Below are 12,516 nucleotides of genomic sequence, written 5' to 3'. Positions count from 1 at the left end.
TAACCCTCATGCAGGGCCATAACATGGGAATTTGCCCACCCACCTCTGCTCTTTTATTGTGCCAGTGTGCACGGACACCTGCAGACATGTCCCGCATCAGGTAGATATGCTTGTCCAGGGCCTGGAAACTGCTGAGCTGATTGTCTGGTTGTGCCTTGGGTGTAAGACCAGTATTTGACAGAGCCTTTCCAGGGCAACATGTAATAAACCAGCAACAAAAATCCAGTCTCTTGGATGCAAGCGGCAATCCCAGCATCAGCAGGCACTCACAGCAGCTCTGTCCTGCTGGGGAAGGAGCGAGAGAGTCTGACAGCTGTACAGCAACTGCCAGAGGTGACAGCAAAGCCTTGGCCACTACACCAAGAGAGAGCTCATCACAGCTGCTCCTGAGGAGCAGAGTGACCCTCACAGAGCTGGAAAGTCACTTTGGGAAAGGCAGGTTGTCATCGTATCACCAGAGGCTGCAGGCATGGATAAAGGCAGAAGCCAGCCTGATGGCAAATCCTCCTGTGCAACGGGCCAGGCCAACCAGGGAGGTCTGGCTGCTGTTCAGTAAGGGCAGCTACAGGCCAAATAAACCAAAAATCAGCACAACAGCTGAAGCAGCACCCAGAGGTCAAACACAACTTGAGCATTGGGGAACAGAGCAGTGTGCCCCTTTCCATAGAGGTTCCTGACACTGACAGAGAAAGAAAAGACCCTACAGTAAACCCAGACAAATTTCAGTCAAAAATGGGATTCAGTGATGGGGTTTATAAGAAGTGATGGGAGCCTTTCACCTCTGGAGCAAATTCTTCAGAGCAGCAGTAGATTTTCTGTCCCAGTGCCTTCAAACCCTGACAGGAGGTCCTTTGGGAAGGAGTGGTTTAGACAAAAGAAACCAGGAGAATTCCCTCAGTTACACACAGGCTTACACCAAGTGACTGAACAGCTGCTTCTCAGCTTAAATTCTTTCCCTGGCTGTGCTTGAGCTGTACAGCTCTTTCAGGTGTGACAGGCAGACCTGCCTCGAGTACCATAGCCTCCATGTGGGGGGAGACAATGGGACAGTGATTCAGGTGGCTTCATAATCTGTCACTGCAACAGCCAGCACATGCACTGTATCAACCCTACCATTTCTAGTTTGCCTATGTGAGCATCAAGCCACCTGTTACAGCAAGCAAGAGGAGCTTATTTCTGGTCTTGACCTCCATAAAGAGCAACACCATCAGTTGCCTGTCTCAGGAGGGTGCTTGAGGGAGCAGTGGAGGCAACTGTCTCTACTCAAAGAGAGCAGTCTTCTGGTTCACCAGCTAATTACAAAGCCTCTCACACAATAGCTTATGGACTGTCTCCTCCCCTCTGGTCATAAGCCAGAAGGAAGACCCATGTGTCATCCTCTAAAGAACCTTCCCCAGGGTGACTGCAAGTCTGTTGTCATCCCTGGCCACAGAAGCAGCTGCCAATGCAGGTAGGACCTAGTTGCACTTCAGGCCCAGGAGCAGTTGTCCAGTTCCCCAGTTGTCCAGTGGGAACCATAAAGCTCCCCCTCTATTAGTCTTCCTCAGAGCTTGTAAGCAGCTCAGCAAAACAATCTCCCAACTAAGCCCACATTTTCCCAGCAAATTCCTAAGGAAACTGGCACACATAAGCTCATGAGTGCAGGGTCCTGCCTCAGCCCGTTGTTCATTTGCTCATGCTGAAGGGCAGTGCCATGACTGAGAACTCATACAGAAGACCCTTCCAATGCCAGACACTCCAGACCTCTAGCTAGGCCAATGCATGCCTCAGGCAAACACACGACAATAAATACTTCCAAGAAAATCCAGCCATCACACATTTACTGCCATTTGCACTTGAATCCCCTCAACCCTGGACCAAAGCTCTGCTCCCTTCACCCAGAGGCTTCCTGCCTGATCTGACTCCAGCTCTAGGACAGGATGGATGAAATTACTTCTGATGCATTTGAAATCCAGGGAACCTGAAGAAAACATAAATCACAGTGGAGAGCTTTGAGTGGTCCATAGGTCCTGATGATGAACCATGCATGCAAGGCTTGCAAGAGGATTTATGGATGGACAGAGAAGAGGGCAGATAGTAGCAGGGACTGATGATACCAATGTACCCAGAAAGAGGAAGCCTTACTGCTCTATAGTCCTGCACTTCCCTGTGGAAATTGGGCATTACATCACCACCCAAATCCCAGCAGACCTGATCTTCTCTCTCAACTGGCAGGAGGTAAGAGTTGGTGTTCTGAGCAGAAAGCTGAGGTAGGTAGGTAAATGCTTTGTTGCTCTGGGGACCATATTTACATGGTCTAGGAGATCTCTGCCTCCAGATCTATGTGCAGACTGATGAGATTAAGCAGGCAAAGGACAGGGATTAGCAACACCTTTTTTCATCTGAGAAAGGGAGGTTCAAATCCACTGGCTTTAGTGCTGCAGCAGCATGGAAATACCCAGAGAAAATATGAAGCAGACAACAAGCTAGTCCACAGCTAGTAAAGCAGAGAGTGGAACAGGCAGGGAGCTAGTTCAAGCAAATGCAGAGCAATTTAAAAGGGACAAGTGTTGAGAAGAACTTCACGTTTGAAACTGACCACAGCAGAATACTTTGCAAGTTTTCTGGACAATCCTTGGAGGGCTGACTTCATCTGATGGTTAAAAAGACAGGGGAATTCTGTAGGTGAAGGCATCTGTACTCAATAGCATTAGGCATGCCTCATCAGCTTGATTTGCTAGTTGGACAATGAATTCCCTATGGTACTCATGTATCAGAAAGAGCAAAAATGCTTATAGATGTAAACAGCATGAGTGCCTAAACCAGCAGGTGACAAAAGACAACAAATGCAATCTTTCTAATATACTACATTTAAGGAGATAAGATTAAAAGTAGGCATTTCTTAAATGGATAAAACATGTACTGAAAATAAACATTATTTAATAACAATTCATTAAAAGCTTCTCCCACCACAATTCTCACCAATTTTATTCAAAGTTGAATATGCAAGTGTGGCAGGTATGCTGTCTTACCAAAGTCCAGCCCTAGGCAGTTTGCTAGATGAAGCCAAAGACATCATCACATGCTTGCCTGTAATATCAAAGTTACACTTTGTTAATGCTCCAGGTACTTGGGTCTCAGTTTCCAGGATCAAACCCAAGAAAAGGCATGTTCTCTTGGTTGTGTATGAACCACTGTGAAAATTAAAGATCCTGTGCAGAGCTGAAGAGAACCTACTGTTCTACTCACACCAACTTAGGGCCCCACTGTGTCCCTTGCATTCCAGGAAAGCAGTCACTTATGGCCCAGAAACACTGGTTTTGTCTATTTTTATTTCATTTGGACAGATCTTACTCACAAGTTAGTTTGAGAAGATTTCTCCCCAGAGAGGATTGGAATCAGCCAGGCTTTGCTGGACCAAGCTGCCGATATTCTTGGTTTTCCCATTTGGTGCCCTCTTCCCTCCTTCAGAAACTGTTCCCCCATTAACTGATAAGCAAGTTTGTCTACCTGATCCAGGACCTCAGGGCAGTCAGTAGAGCCACCAGAGCTATATTCCTCCTAGTATTCAAGCTGCTTTCTTCTGTCCTTGGGAAAGGTACACCCAGGTGACACTGTCAAGGTGCTCTCCTCACCCTACTCATAATCTTGTCAGAAAAAGGGGAGTCAGTATACGGCAAGAGAAGAAAATAACCTTTCCAGTACTTCTGTCACTCAGAAAAAAACACTTTTGCATGCTGGCTTGTCCCCTGTATGCAGTGGGATCAAAGAGAGAGATTTGAAGACAGACTGCTAGCTGAGGCAGAGTCCCATGGTGTCAGATGTGAAAGATCCAAGTGCAGTTCCAGCAGATGACAGGGCTCCTTGGCAACGTACAAAATAGTTGCCCTGAGGAAGGATTTGGACTGCTGTTTTCTCTGCAGTATCTGGAAAGGTGCTATCCTGGGCAGCATAAGCAGATGGAGCCTGAAGGCACAGGAGATGAACAAGACCCAGCTCTCCCTTTCTGGGAGGCCAAACCAGCCGCTGACCTGCAGTGCCTCCACAGCTCCTCCCAACCTGAGCCAGGCCTGATCCACCTAGCCCATCAGTTCTGCCTCATTGATTGCACACAACCTCTTCCAAATGCTGCTGTAAACAGCAGGCTCTTGGAGGAGGCTGGAAGGTGGCACTGGTAAGGTTGATGGGCCACCTCCTGGCTCTCTCCTCTCCAAGCACAGCTACATTGCCATGTGGAGGAAACCTTTGGCAGCTGTCTTGTGCTGGGAGACAGAGCTTGTTGAGCTTGGCTGAGTAATCCCAGCCACTCCTGTCACTGCAGCTGCATGCATCCTCGTTCTCCCAACCCAAGGATCGCTGCCTCGCTGAATCACCCCATTAAATTGCTAATATCTTATTGTTCTTTAAGATTTCGAAACTTGCTGCGAAACGTTTACAGATAATTTTTTTTTGCCTGCAGTCACTGTGCCTAATGCCCAGTCATTGAGTGCCATATGTGTTTATATGCACTGCAATTTTCCACTTGATTACATTTTACCACAAACACTTTCATCCACTCCGCAAAGACAGCAGCAACACATCCATAATGTTCAGAGCAGCCCAGACAGACAGAGCCCAGGCACAAATGTCTCCACTGGATGGGCACTTCAAAATGTGAGATTCCTAAAATCAACTGACCCAGCCTCCCATTTTGAAGTCTCCAAGGGCACAAACACCTCAGTCACCTGAAGGAATGGGCAAAGTTAACTTCGTGCTCCAGCTTTCCGACTAAGCACCAGGTGCTGTTCATATGTCTGGAACAGCTACACAACATGGAGATGCTTGCCAATATCCAAGGAGATATCAGATTTTCCAGGAGATAGAGGATGACCCAGGCCTCTATAATGATGCTTAGCACCTGAACCTGAAAAAATCCACGGGGAAGCAACAGCAGAGACCAGTTCTGAAATTAGATCCTGAATCCCCAAAAGTGGAGGCAAGTTCTTATTCAGCCTTCAACTAACTGGACATAGTCCAGCTTATCCCTTGTGGGGGATTGCAGCTTCTGATTGCAACAACTTCCCATTTGCAACTAGGCAAGTCACCTTGTCACCTCATTACTCTACATGGCCAGGTCAGCCTCTGCCTGGGGACAGGGTCCCCTTAACTCCAGCTGGCTCAGGGTCACAACAGTGCTGGTGCAACCAGGCCATAGCCTTCCAGCAGAGGATAGGCAACATGATCTACACAGCAACACTGGCATCCCCACGTGAGCTCATCTTTTTCACCAGTTCAGCACAGCACCAAGTAGAGAACACCAGTTCAGCTGCAGCTGCAGCAGTGAGCCAAGCCTCAACACTGTGTTGAGGGGGCAATGCTGCTTTGGTTCTGCAGTCCTTGCCTGTGATGTCCCATCCTCCCCACTGCGAGGTATGGACACTCACTGTGGGGAAGTGACAAGCATCTGCTCTGTAATGATCAGCTCTCAGTCCATTACCATCTACCTGAGCCCCCATTACTGACTCTGCTGGCAGAAATGGTGCTAGTTTGGTGAGGAAGCTCTTCATAACCCTGGAGACCAAAACAAGTAGCCTACAACATCCTGCCATAAAGGATTCTACATAGAGAAAGGGAATAATCTGATACTTCCCTTACATCCTGAGTTATCTGAGCTATATAATCACTTTATGAAATACAGCACTTCAGCTGATGAGTTCTCTTGGGCAAACGCATAGGAACATAGAATAACCTAGGTTGAAGAGGCCTCAGGAGATCATCTAGTTCAAATTCCTGCTTAAAGTAAATAAAATTAGAGCATGTTGCTCAGGTCCTTGGCCAGTCAGGTTAATATTTCTAAGGACGAAGACACCACAACCTCTCTGGGCAAGCAAAATTGAATTTAACAGATGAAACCAAAGCGAGAACCCACTGCTACTCACCCTCAGGCCTCCTCTTTCCATGGTTTGGCCTCATAGAGAGAAAAGGAAAGCTGACAGCACTGAGTTTGGATTGGGAGGGCAAAGACACAAATTCTGTCACTGCAGTGCTATGTGATTCAAAGCCTTGAGTGCTCGCAACAGGCAGGAACTCTTAAATACACTGTCTGTTGATGATTTAAACAGGCTTTTAGGATATCCAGCATTAATTGCATTGGTTGGACTTCATACATTCTCTCGGAAAACTCCCAGCCCTTAGATAAGCTCTGCCATGTTTGTTTCTTATGTTATATCCAAGAAAGAAATGTTACTACCTCTTACTGGATGTAAACTGTCCAGGGACAGGCCATTTTCTGCCAATGAACATCTTCCATCCTTGACCAAACACATGGGAGCAAACATAACAACCCCACACTGGAGAAGAGGCACTAAAGCTATTTAGTGGTCCCTAGTCAGGGAGCCCAAAGCCATTGTTCCTCACCCCGGACCCACAAGCACAAGTCTGCAGAAAACGAACCAGATCAGTGAGCCTAGCTGCCAAGAAGGGCCACCACTGTTCTGCCAAGCATTTATAGCCTCTCATTCAACAACACTGATTAGCACCACCAGCACAAAATCAATATTTCCTTGAGAGAAATGCTGGTTGAGAGAAACCCAACAGTGACCTTGGCAGAGGTCATTCCCAAGACATGGGGCAGTATGTCTGTCACAGGGAGCACACACTGCCTGCTGTAAAGTGCCTGTTAGCTCCTCCTTTGTTTGAGACTTCCCAAATTCCAGACATCTGATGCAGTCAGCCCTCAAGGGGCAAAGCTGTTTATTCCAGATGATTTCATTGCCCTCCCTTGGAACTTAGGTTACATCAGCTTTTAGGTCTGTACCTTTTTGAGGACAAAAACAACAGGGAGGTGTAGAAGTGAGATTGGGGTTTTTCCTTAGCACCTTCACTGAACCCATTCACCCTGCTGCTAAAACTCTCATGCCTTTCATGCAGGGCAAGAACTCAAGCTCACGTGGTGGATAGCAAGCAGTGATGTTTCATAGGAGGGTGTGAGCTTCCTAGAGTCAGTTGGGAACTATCACCTGCCTGACTGCTCCTCCCAGAGGTAAAGCGGCATTGAACTTTGGGATTTGGCTTTGGGATGCTGCCTCATCCCATCTCAAGAGGTGGCAACTTCAAAGCACAGCTTATTCCATCCACCATGCTCTTCGGTCTACATGAAGAGTTGGAGCAGTCTCACTCTAGGGCCTTTCATCCAGGATGAGCCTATTCATTCTCTTCTGGGCTCAACTCAGGGCTTATTAACTTGTTTAATACATGAGATTAGAGAGGATCCCTTAGGTCACTATTTCCAGTCTTCTGCCTTATGATACCCAACCACCTTATCCAAGGTCTTTATATCACATTTCATCTGATTTCTAGTGCACCTCCTACAACTTCTTTCTCTCCTTCACTGTCTCCTCCACTTCTCTAAATATTAGTTACAATCCACTGCTCTGCAGGAAGGGTCTCTAGTCATCCCCACAGCCCCTAAGCAGAATGGTTATTCCTGGACCCTTTCTTCCCACTGTGGACAATACTGGCTTTTATGCATAAGGGGAAAAAGTATAACTCTGTAAGTACAGCCTTCCTTGGTTCCATGATGAGGAGACAATAGGTGCCGTGAAGCTTGATTACAGTGGATGATAAAATCCTTTTGGGGACATCATGCTCCCTGATCTATCCCATTTTCATTCTAGTTAGATAGTGTGGCATTTGCAATAGCATGTACTGTGGCCTGAGAGCTTCCCAGGCTGCAGGTGAATGGAAGGCATCCTTGTGACAACATGACAAGTCCAGGCGAACCATGACAGAGACTCAGAAGCAACTTCCTTCCTGCATAAGACAAAAGGGATTTTCCTAGGAAGACTTCCACATCCATCTGCAAAATCATCCCCATTCTTTTTCCCTTGATGATCCCAGTCTGCTCTTCTTTCTTCTCCGACAGTTTTTCCCTCCAGCCACTCTGTTGAAGGCTGATATTTTCCTAAGCAGCCTGATTTCTTCTCAACTGCCTTTGCACTGAAATCAAGATTTGAAGGGGAGCCTGGGGAGACAGAGGGGAGCAAAGTATGACACACTCAAGTTATAGTGAAATGACATATTCATCACAGCTAATGGGGTCCCACATGGCACCCCAACTGGATCCTGCCCCACTGCCCATTTCCCAGCTGACTCTGCTGGAGTTTCCCCCACTCTCCCCCCCCCCATTTCTGGTGGTGTCATTCCAAGGGAAGTAGCTGATCTGATTGGCGAGAGAACACGAGGGGTGTCAGAGAAGGTGCTCACAGACATTTCTTGGCTGCCTCAAGGAAATAAAGGCCATCGCTGAGCCTGTCAAAATGATTAATCGCTTACAGGGAATGAGGGGGAGGAGGGAGAGGGAGGGAAAAGGAAGGGGAGGAAGGAGGAGAGAAAGACAGATGGGATGGGGAGAGTTATAAACAAACAGCAAAAGCAGGAGACACAGGATTGCTTCTGTGCTAGGGAGGAATTGGAAGCAAGAGGCCCCAGGCTGTGCTTGGAGTGAACTTGTGGCAGATGAATGGGTCCTTCAGAGCCCCAAACTCCACTTGGAGATTCACACCCCAGGTCTGCACCACTCCCAAAGAGCACTAAGATCGGCCCCACCAGAGCAGTGTCAGACCTGACAGCCCAAGTAACATGGCCCTGTGACTCCTCAGCTCTACACATCTCTGCAGTTCCCGTGAGCTGACAGATCAGCTTATTACCTCAAATGCCAAGCAAGGCCTTGCATCCAGTTCAACAGCCTGTAGTGGCTGGCATTTGACCCAACTACCCACCAGCACCAGTAATTCTTTGCTGCCAAGAGAATTTTACCCCAGTGAAACACAGATGGTTAGGAGTAGCTTCTGAACGTCAGAGGTCCTGGCAGGGGAACTTGGAGAAGAATCAGCCCATTGCTTGTGGTACTAATCTCTTCCACAGAAACTACCCCCTTGGATGCTATTATAACCCCATGTGCCCTCTCTGTGGGCACAGGAACTGTCCTTTTATAGAAGCAAATGATTTGACCTCACCCCTTTAGCTGCTTTCAGCTCAGCTCGAGCCCTCACACAGCTCACTGCATGAGGCCAGCGGTGCTTAAGCAGCTCAGGGAGCACACAGCATGCAGCAGATCTTGTAACACAGATTACCTACACACAGGATAGCATACACTCTCCTCCCCTCCTGGCTTCCCAAGAGGTTTCAAATCACATCCAAAGCTCCTCCCTGCCAAGGCATTCAATAGCAAATCCTGACTATTCAGGAAAAAAACCCTCCACAACTGAAACTGAGATGAAAGTCACACTTGTGCTCCTGCCATCCAGCACAGTGACATTTCCTACAGTAAGGGCAATGCCCTGTCGTGTCAAAGTCTGGGATTGCTCAGGGTTTACTGCAAGTTTGTGAGGTGAATTCTGACAGCAACCCCACTACATCACAACCTACCTTACTATACACAAAGAGCATGAGGTGCACTCCTCAAAATGTAAACATGCATTTACCACGTTGCTGTGAATGAGAAGCAGCTCTTCTCTCACCTGCATAAGAGGGGATAAAATTCACTACCTGACACATCTCCCCAGCCCAAGCAATGTGACCAGTGATTCTCCTAACTTCTGTCATGGTAAGATCTGGACAAAAAGCCCTGTTAGATCCTGTCCTGAGGATCTAACACTGTTTTCTCTTTCATTTTGAGCTCCTGTGGTGAACACTAGCCATGGGAAGAAGCTGAAAAGTCAAGCTGCTATCATTTGTCTGAGCTCAGAGCCAGCTGGGAATGAGGCAACATGGCTTCAGCTCTCCCCTTTGTAAGTATCTGCTTTGATTTCCAGTCACAGAAAGAATAATCACACTGATGCAGGCCTTCACCTCAAGTGAATGACCCGGCCTTGCAAAGACAGGATTTGCCACTGAAATCAATGAATCCAGTAAGCTCAAGTCTTCAGATGAACCAACCAACATTATATGCCCCACAAATAGTCTGTCATGACCCCTCCCAAGTTATAGCTGTTGATTTAATCAGAGAAAATACCTCTTCATGTAAACTATACCAAAATGTTTAATCTGACAAGACTTTAAATGACAGATGTAGAAAAAGCAGGTAACATAGATTTCACGTGTATCAATAATTTGATAAAAATCCACAAAACCCAAACAAATGCATATACTGGATTTTGTATGATTGGATGATGAGCTAAGCCAGCAAATGACAGACACAGAGAAGTCACCACTGCCTTTTCTTCACCTGTCATGCAGTCCGTCAGGTTACTCCTTGCTCTTGTAGGAAATGACATTATCAAGAAAAGAGCCTAGAACTGCTTTCACATTGCTCATCCTAAGCTTTCTGCATGCCAGCCAAGGCCCCTGCCTGCTCTCTTCCACACCAGAAACCACAAGGCTGCATGTGAGGTGCGGAGAAAGGAGACTGAAAATTTCAGAAGTTGTTTCTGTGGGTTTTGCCGGCAGTTTGTGGCCAGACACCGACAGAAGTGCAAGGTGTCAATGGGGCAGGGACAGCACTCCCAGACATGCTCTCTCCCTTATTAAGCAGATACCTGAGAATCACTGACCAGGACTGGAAGGATTTTGCCTAGCTGCCTCTCTCCACCAGCTTTCCAACCCAGCCAAGACCCTTGCTGCTGCTCTGTACCTAGGTGGAGGGGGCTCTGTGGAGCAACAGCACTCAGTTATGCATCTTCTGGACTTCACTGTGGCTCTAGTGGCTGCCTCCGTTGTTTGTGGGATATTCTCCCCCCCTTTTCTCCTTCTAACAAAGATTCTGATTAATGATCGCTCATTCCTAATTGTCAAATTTCTTTTCCTTCATCCTGTGTCTAATCACCAGTGACAGAAGCCATTACACAAATGAGAGCAGACGACTTCCCACAACTGTTCTCCTTGGTAAAAGCCTTGTAATTTAAAGCTCTGATTTGTAGAGGAAAGCTGCGTTTCCCCAAGGCGTCCGGGCATCTGTTCCACTTACACTTCAAGAGCCTCGACTTCCGCTCCCTCCCCCCACAATTAGTCCTCTGCTTGCAACAAATATTTGACTTTGCGAGGCAGTAATTAGAACTTACTTTGCATGTGTTTGTCACAGTAACAGCATCTTTTCCTTTCCTTCTAGACAGCACTAATGCAGGGAAGATGGTGGCTTCAGGACTTCTCAGGACATTAATGGGAGAGGTGCTTTCTGTTCCGTAACAAGAACAGGAGATGAAGACCATAAACCAGAGTGCAAGGAAGCTCCTCACACGCATGTGGCAGAAGGGAGGCTTAGAGAAAAGTACTTTGTAAAAACACATCTGCAAAGGCAGTACCCTCTGCTGCAGTTGCTGCTCTGCTTCCAGGGCTGGGACCATGCATCAACAGACACGTGCCAGGAGATTGCTGAGCCCCTGAGTGCACCACCCCCATTCTAGGACTTCAAAGCACAGTTGGCTGTGTTCAAGGTCGGCTTGCTCACTGATAAGAACTGTTACAAACAAAAGAAGCAGCAGTCTCGGCACGGGCCTGCCCACCCTTCTTTCAAGAGCTGCTTTGACACCGAGGGTGTCCCACTTCAGCCCCAGCTGCATTAGACTGCCCCTGCACTGCAGCTGTGTCTCATACCTCCTCAACCCTGGCCTGATTCTGACCTGTTGGCCTCACCTTGGACTTGATTAACGATTCCAAATTTCTCTGAGCTGAGTATGACCCTAATCACCAAGGAGGTGAACCAGTGCATCTGTCTAAAAATCCATGAGATTCTCTTTCCACAGTAAAGATCCTGTAACCACGATTTACAAGGATTAAGAGACTTCTCCTTAGAAAAATCTCACTTTTCAAGGAACAGGGAAATGGGGAACGGGGGGAGGGAAAGAAGAAAAGTATTAAGGGACCCAAGGTACTAAAAGAAAAAAAAAAAACAACGCTAAAAGTACAAGTGAAAAATCTTTGAGACTGATTTGAGTTTTCAAATGACACAGTTCTCATCCCTCAGTTTCCCTTCTGTACAACCTGAGACATTTCTCAGCTTTGTGGTACCAGCTGTGCATGCTACCCAGGAGGCAAGTGCACAACAGAAAGGCTACAGGATCAGTCATAGCAGACCACTAAGTCCATTGGAACAGAAGCAAGTGTGTTCAGAGATGATGATCCCAGCAGGCACAGCAGGGAAGGCTGATCACCCATGGTCACAGAAAACTTCATGCACTTGTCTTTCCTACTGCCTTCACATTTACCCTGTCCCTTAAGAGCATGAGGAGAGAATGCCAATTGGGGTAGCCCAGGCTCAGACATCTGTCTCCCTTTCCCCCCCCCAACATTCCTCCTGTCTATTCAACTCTTACCCATTTTACTATGTTAGACATTCAGTCAGATTTAGCCAACATTTCACGACAGTTAGATGTCAAGACTTCTGTACAGATAATATTACCATAAAATAACCTGTGTCTTTATTAGGTAGAGAGGACTCCACTACCCAAGGCTGCTAACATACAAAGGAAGCTTCCCCCCCAAATCTCCTTGACAAGAGTTCATTAGACCTCATTTTGTAGTTTGCTCCATCACCTCAACAGTGACCAGAGCATAGTGACA

This window comes from Neopelma chrysocephalum, unplaced genomic scaffold, assembly GCF_003984885.1.
Source record: "Neopelma chrysocephalum unplaced genomic scaffold, ASM398488v2 Primary Assembly neopelma1_143, whole genome shotgun sequence".
NCBI classification, from domain to species: domain Eukaryota; kingdom Metazoa; phylum Chordata; class Aves; order Passeriformes; family Pipridae; genus Neopelma; species Neopelma chrysocephalum.
This window is presented reverse-complemented; position numbering follows the sequence as displayed.